This window comes from Leptonychotes weddellii, chromosome 6, assembly GCF_054177405.1.
Source record: "Leptonychotes weddellii isolate Sample4059 chromosome 6, ASM5417740v2, whole genome shotgun sequence".
NCBI lineage: Eukaryota > Metazoa > Chordata > Mammalia > Carnivora > Phocidae > Leptonychotes > Leptonychotes weddellii.
In genome coordinates, this window is record NC_138374.1 from 90,693,957 (window position 1) to 90,702,186 (window position 8,230).

The 8,230-nt window shown below is 40.6% G+C and overlaps 1 pseudogene; it reads left to right on the plus strand.

Annotated features, from left to right (window-relative positions):
• The first annotated feature begins 2,801 nt into the window (after window positions 1–2,801).
• On the plus strand, window positions 2,802–7,948 carry LOC102742675 (alpha-ketoglutarate dehydrogenase component 4 pseudogene; annotated as a pseudogene).
• The last annotated feature ends 282 nt before the right edge of the window (window positions 7,949–8,230 follow it).

Genomic DNA, 8,230 nt, shown 5'->3' on the forward strand with positions numbered 1-8,230 from the left:
AAACCGCTAAATGGAGTGAGGATGATAAGCAATCACCATGAAATATTTGTAGTAACCAGTGGCCTGACACTCAGAGATGTCTAACTCTGGTTCGTAGGGCATGCAGCCTCCAAGAATAAAAACTGAGAGGTTTTGAGTGACTTCTGTTACAAAAATACAATAAAAGCAGGACTTTGCAAACAAATATCTTAACAAGCCAGAATGTTCTAACCTCAGGACCTTGAAATTTCGTAACTTTGTCCAAATGGGCCTGTAGCCATTTACCTAAAAAAAAAGGCCCTCCCAATCTTTGGGAAATGTTGGCTACAAACCCTGAGTAAATGCTAATTCCCAAGCCTGTAATACTCTAAAATCGACCAGTCTGAGCAAGGGTGTATGGGAATCAGGTGATAAATGCAATCCAGTGTTACCTCACAGAAGTCCACAGAAGTTCACATACCCTTAACTATTTCTCCAATTTAAGAGAACAAAATTAAAATGCTCTCATTGGCCCTGACCTGCCGAATAAGAACTATCATTGTAGAAAGAATCCTGAGAAGATCTTGAGCAGCTCTTCCTCCCAAGCCAAACAGAACAAGGACAGCACCTCGAGATGCTAATGTTAGACTGGCGCACCCTGGAGAGTAAGAATAGATTTCCATAATTGTAACCCATTACAGCTGATATTACAGCCATGACCTTCTTAATGGACCAGATGCATAAAGCCCCTGGAATTCTACACACACCCCTGTTGATTTGGGTTTATTTTTTTCCTTCGTTCTTGCCCCTATGCTGACAGATCCTAGAAAATAGGATACAGGATGTAGCAAATGCCTTAAATGCTTCACTTAAATGTCATGGTGGGAACCACAGGTAATAAATCCTGAGCAACCAGAATGCCTATGCACTGTTCAGTGAAGAAATTATTCATCTAGTGTATATAAAACACAAAGCAGTGGGAAAAGAGCCAGTTTTGTAGTCAGAAGCCCTGAGCTCTATTATCAACACCACGGCTAACTTGTTTATCCTGTGGGTCTCAATTTCCTCCTCTTTCAAATAAAGATTACTATTTATCTCATAGGCTTAAGTATTAGATATTTTACATGAAAGCATTTCCAAATTTGAACAAGTATTAATAAACACAGTACTGTTCCTGCATAACCAAACCAAGTTTTACTATGTCATTTTCCAGAAAAAACTCAGAAAGGGAAAGGAAACAGAAGCAATTTGTAGACCCCATTACTACTCTCCCAAGCAACTGTCTGCATTACAGTATTATTTTTATGATTAGAAATGATAGGTATAAATTATATTATGCTGCCTGGCATTCATCGACTGGTAATTAATATTTGTATTATTATTAGCTTAAGTCCCAAAAGCTTATTCTTCTTTCATTGTTGCTAACTGAATACACATCTATTGAGAAGTGATGCTAAAATATTTAGATAAGTTCTCGGAGTAGGAAGAAGAAATATCTTTCACACAAGAAACTTATTCTATGGCTTTTTAGGAAGCAAAGAAATCAGACTTTCCTCAGATTAGACAAGCAATATAAGAAAAGCCCATCCTTAATTGCTAAATCAATTTGGATGGAAAAGAAACTTTGGGCAAAATTAGGAGGAAAAGCCTTATATTTAGTGTAATACTTAAAAATTATAACTATACCATCCATAATTCTTAACTATAAACACACTGATGAGGGAACAGAAGGTTTGCTGAGGACAAAGCACAAGCTGACACCGTGCAACCTCCCCCCCCCCAACCCCCCCACTCCTGGGTGGGATATATGTGATATTCTTCCAGGAAGCTCCCAACTATCTTAATGTTATTGCTTTGCTAGAGAGAAAAACAACCTTAACTTGACAACGCCAAGGCCTCTGGTATCCTGTGAGTCTTCTCTAACATATGAAAATCCTTTTGAAACCTCCCTTTTCCTTACCTCCCCCACCTCCCAAGTATATAATCAGTCACCCCTCACAACCCCGGGAGGCAGCAGCTCTTTCTGCCCACAGGTCCTGTCCCTGTGCCTCAATAAAACCACCATTTTGCACCAAAGATGTCTCAAGAATTCCTTCTTGGTCATTGGCTCTGGATCTCACCCCACCAAACCTCACCTATATCCTAAAACTACATCAACACCTCTCATAAAACTTATGAAATACCATTAAAACTCTTAAAGAAATTTCACTCCAAATATAACAGTTGAACTGCAAGCATAAGCTCATAAATTTGGGGGTTTCTCTCCTGCAGTCAGGCCGTTTTACTTCCCCAGCCCAGAGCCCAGATGTGGGAGGTTACCCGGATGTGGGAGGTTACCTGGATATGGGAGGATACCTGGATGTGGAAGGATACCTGGATGTGGGGAGGTTACCTGGATGTGGGAGGACACCTAGATGTGGGAGGTTACCTGGATGTGGGAGATTACCTGGATGTGGGAGGATACCTGGATAGGGGGCACGTTGTGACAGCGAAATGTAAGAAGGGAGCCAAGGAGCTAACATCCACTGAAAGCTCAGCTTACCTCCTGTGTCTGTTCCCAAAAATCTATTCCAAATGTTCTCGCTTCCTGACTCACTGCCAGAAACCTGGGAGTCATTCCTGACATCTGTCACCCTCACTCAACATTCTGAGTCATCCCCCATACCCCTAATTTGGGATGTCATCATCTGTCCTTCCAGTACATCTGCCCTGCTTTCCAACTGTCCCTGCCTCCAACTTGGCTCCTTCTGGGCCCTCTGCCATCTCCAGCCTCTGACCAACCAATATCACAAATCTGATCCATTTTCCCCCAGGATACAGTCCAAGCCTCGAGCAGAGTACACATGCCGATTTCTTGGCCCTGGGATTCTTCTTGCACTGTGGTTGGCAGTGTGACAGAAGAAAAGGGTGAGAGTGACATTTCTGAGAACTCACCCAAAGAAGATAGTTTAAAAGTACAGAAAAGCTACGTAGTCCAGCGTTTTCCCCACAGAACAATGTTTTCAATAAATCATATACAGTTGAGAAATCTGTATTTATTTCCCTTGGTAATATATTCAGAAATGTGGTTCTTCCCTAATTCCACTACTTAAACAAAACCTAGCACTTACTTAGCTGAGACATGTGAGAAACATCTGCACTTTCATCCATTTGTGTTACAAGCATCCCGCAGGGAACAATTTGTCAACAAAATTCTCCATGTGGTGTTTTTGTATATTTTCCAGTAGTATTTCCTGACAAAGAATGAAATTTAATTTCATGCCATTTTTCCTTTGAATTATTTCAGACATGTCTACTTCAGCAGGAAGCATACAATTTTCCCCCATGGTACATCATGTCTTTTGACGTTACAGGCAAGAAACTTCAAAATAACTTCTAAAAACGTGTGAGTGAGATTGGTGAAATGTTGTAAAATACTGACCTGAGGCAGACAGCACTGAAATGGTTGTTTTCTGTCTGTTTTCAAAGATCTTGCTAATCAAGCTGGCCTCATGCTATTGTTTGTATCCCTGAAGGTTTACTATATGTTTAGGCAAGTCCTCCTAACGTGGCAGGAAGAGATTTTTTTTAAATAAATCCATTTTTCAAAAAAATATTGATAATGTCAGATTTTATGGTCAACCATTTGTCAGACCTGATTAGATCATCTTTATTTTTGCCTTGTAATGTTGCTGATGTAAAGCTTGTGCTAGGTAGAACTCTGTCATCTTCTCACTGTTCGTTTGTATTTGCCTTGTTAATATTGTCTTGAAAATCCATGTCTTCTTTACAAAGATATTTTTAACTATTTGTCTCAAATTCTAAGTTTCATTTCCTGTGCTCAGATATTTTATATATATGGGGGAGCAGGGAGGATTTTTCAGAGTCTTTTATCCTAGGTCAAAGATGCATTCTTAGGTTATTCTTCCCATACCTCAGCCAAAGGTACACCACATCTGCAATCCTGCAAGGTTGGAATGATTAATACGTGTGCTTCCTACAGGCTGATCTGCCGTAGGACTCTGGAGAAGTCACTTACTATTAATTGACCTTCTGCTTTTTTGCAAGAGAATGTTTCAAGTGGCCTGCCTAAATCAGAGCAGAGCTTCCAGATTCCATACTGTTCCCAAAGCCAAAGGCCAACCAGAGTTAAAATTTTAGGAATTTAAAAGCTTCCTTTATTTCAACACCTAATCTAGGTTATTCTTCATGCCAATGTGTTTCCCACCTTCACCAATTAGAGGGAATATGTTAAACCTCCTGGAAATGTGATACAATCTCAACTTTCCCCAGAGAGATTTTCCTGCCTTTGGGTTATTACCAAGTTTTATAAAAGAAGCTCCTTTCTCACCCAACACATAGCTTAGGCACTTGGCAGAGCAGGGTGAGTCCTGGCCAGAGATCCATAAAGACAAAAGAGAGGCCAGGGACTCTCAAACTTTAGCATGCCTCAGAATCACCTGGAGTGTTATTCCAGCATAGATTGCTGGGCCCCACACCCGGAGTTTCAAATTCAGTCAGTTCAAGTTGAGGCCCGAGAGTTTGCATTTCTAACAAGCATCAGGTGATGCTGATGCTGCTGGTTCATAAACCACACTTTGAGAACCACCCAGACTAAGACAAAGGATAACAAAGTGTTTGTTCTGCATCATCTGCCCAATTTTTTTTGCCCTAGAAATGCCGTCTCTTATCTATCAGCTTAGCTAGCCTTATAGAGCTCATCAAGTTCAGGTACTGAGTATTCTTTCAACGGTTTTGGTTTTTTGTTTGTTTGGTGCCTGATTCTGAAGGGGAAAACAAATGAGTAAGACATGGTCCCTGCACAAACACACCTGAAAATTTACTGGAAGAAATAAGCTGCATAAAAATAGATTTTGTGCAGGACGAAGAGTGCAGACCAGGAACAGAACACTAGACTTGGAAGCATAAGACCCCATGCCTATCGAAGCTCTGCTGCTGACTAATTGTGTGATGGTGGGGCAAGTCCCTTTGCCAGTGTGTGATGACAAACTCTGGAATCTGTATTTTATAATTATGCAGACCACAAATATGATACCTCCTGAGCCCATGATTCTCCAAGACCGCTCTGTCCCTGAAAGCTAAGCTGCAGGGATGAAAGCTAATCCTGGGACAGATAAAGCTACGGTATCAAGATTCCCTGTACTCAGGAGAGCCTTTCTCTGCTATAGTGATTGCCTACCGAGAGTCACGCAGGGCAGCAGACCCCTGCAAAGAGGAAAGTAGCATCTACAGCCAGCTGGTACTAAAAAAAAGAACTGTTTTTTGAGAATTTAACATTTGCCAGGCACTATTTTTAGTTAAATACATTACTCACTTAATCTACACAACAACCCTGTGAGGAGCTGCCATAATCTGCCTAGAATGCTTTTCCCCCCAGACACCCACATTGGCTCACTTCCTCACCCGTTTCAAGTCTTTGCTCAAGTACCACCTTTTTAATGAGGTTCTACCCTGATTGTTCTCTTCGAAATTGTAACATCCTGGGCGCCTGGGTGGCTCAGTCGTTAAGCGTCTGCCTTCGGCTCGAACCCCACATCGGGCTCCCTGACCCGCGGGAAGCCTGCTTCTCCCTCTCCCACTCCCCCTGCTTGTGTTCCCTCTCTCGCTGTGTCTCTCTCTGGCAAATAAATAAATAAAATCTTTAAAAAAAACATTGTAACATCCTCCTCCCCCCAACAATATCTTCATTCCTGTTACCTTACTCTACTTTTTTTTTCCCATCACATTGATCATCTTTTAATATATTATATATAATGTTTACTGTCTTTCCCTACTTAAATGTAAGTTTCCTGAGGGCAGGGTGTTGGTTTGCAACCTTGGGAGTTCTCTGGGTGAAATTCAAACCTGGATCCCATACAAGGAGGGCAGGGAGAGACAAAAGAAAGAGACAGGCCACTTGGGATTGGTAGGTGGCAGGTTTAACAAGCAAGGGAGTTTACATACAAGGCTTGTCTTGGGCGACAACAAGATGAGTAGATCTTCATCCCCACCTGCCAGAATCTTAAAAGTTTATATAGAGGCCTTAACAGGGTTCTGTCACATACATAGTCCAAATGGTGTCAATAACACATTACTTTTTTTTTTTTAAACAACACATTACTTTTTTAAAGTTGTGTCCTTGAAACAGCTCCAACGATGGGAATGGCCCTTGGAAAAGTACATTCCAAGGACAGGGAGGGACTAAGAAGCCTCCCATTGCCTGGCTCTAGCTCACAGGTCAGCTGGAAGTCATGCCCTCTTGATGACCTCCTCCAACACAGGGATCTCTGTTTTGTTCACTGCTGTGTCTCAAGGACCTCACACCAGGGAAGGCAAACTCTTCTGTTCAGTTTCAGATGGCAAATATTTCTGGCTTTGAGAACCATATAGTGTCTGCTGCAACTAAACTCTGCCATTCATCATTCAAAGGTAGCCACAGATAATACATAAGCAAATGTGTGTAGCTGAGTAGAATAAAACCTTACTTACGGACATTGAAACTTGAATTTTAATATAATCTTCACATATCAAAGAATATACTTCTTTTTATTTTTTTCAACCACTTCAAAACATTTTTTAAAAAATACTTAGTTTACAGGCCATAAAAAAAAAGGGAGAGTATGCTGGATGTGGCCTCCAGGCCACAGTTTGCCAACAGCTGACCTAGAATATAGTAAAGGTTTGAATGGAAGATTTTATGCCAAAGTACTTGAGGATACTTGAAAGTTATGTGTTATTTTAAGTATATTGAGTATTCCTTATACAATCATGTTTATGTTATTATTGTGTTTGTCAAGTACTTTTCATAGTCAGCACAGAGGAAAATTTAACTTCATCCACTTTCTGAATTATGATTCATTTAATTTAGTTAGATTAGAATAAGAAAGTTTTCAATAAAAATGGTAGATGGTAAACAATTCTGGCCCCAAATATCTCATCCATCTCACATTGTACAACACCAATAAAACCAAGTTCTCAACATGAGCCTTAGACTTGATTTTATTATTGTTTAAAAAGCAACTGACAGCACTAGGAACTAAACCAGTTTGGACGATGTGAACATTTTTAACAGTGGCTCATACTGAGAAAAGATGAAGTTGGCTCATGTCAACATTATAGAAGAGGCTGCATGGAGTAAGGACGTGTATTACTGGAGCTGGAGGATTATCTCAGCACATTTCTGACCTGCTCGAGCCCCGTGTTTTGGAGGGCTCTCCCGGGGAGGTGGAGTCAGTTCAATTCCCACACTGGCTGATTAGTTCAGGACTTTGTTCTTATAGATACACCTTGTCCTCCTAAGACTAAAGTAGACATTCCGCAATCCCATCCTGACACACAAAGGGAGCAGAGCCATGTGCATAATAGGTAGTCAGTAAAGATTTGAATTAATGGATAAATATATAGATAGCTTTGAACTACTGGGGGAAAGCAAACACTCATTCTGGTAAACAGGCCATCAACAAATATGAATTTTTTTTCTGCTCTATTCTTGTCCGCCATGGGAAAAACAAGAAATACAAGCCCCAGTGCTTGGCCACTTAATCATTCATTTATTTCACATTTATTGAGTATATACTATGTTCCAGAAACCCTACAAGGAGCTGGACCTACGAAACTAATCAAGACAGCAAGGCTGCATTGTAACTTTCATAAGGCCTTGCTACTTCCCTTCTTCCATAAAAATTAATTTGGGTCATGAGGGCAGTGAGATGGCACCTGCCAGCAGGGTCATTCAGGTCGTCGAGTCACATACTCCATTAATAAGATCCCCTGACAGAAGAGACAACCCTAAACCCAATGTATCAGAAGTTTTGAGATCAACAGGACTACCACCTTACTCCTCTTCAACTTCACAGCATTCTGATGGAAGTAAATCACCAGCGTGACTGGTGCATCAGGGTCCACCAGACACTGCAGAAATAATAAAAACAGTACCTCAGGACAGAAATACAGAAGGAAACTTGTGTCCCAAAAAGAAATTGAATTTATCCACCGTGGAGGTCCAGAATAATCACTGACACTGTGGCTGCTGTTGGTCATCAGACAAAAGAAGAGTCTTTACAATAAAGGGCTTCCAAAATGGAACACGAGAAATTACACATTAAACAACTTGAATAAATATTCTCTTAAAAAAATGAAATACAGAAAATTTAGATGGACACTGGCATTTCCTAATATATGTAGCTTGGTCAGCTTCTCTACACGCTTACCTAATTGTTCATATACTTATTAAAGTATACATTTTCCAATATTAGCCTATTACTTTACTCTTGATTATCAAGTATTACCAGTG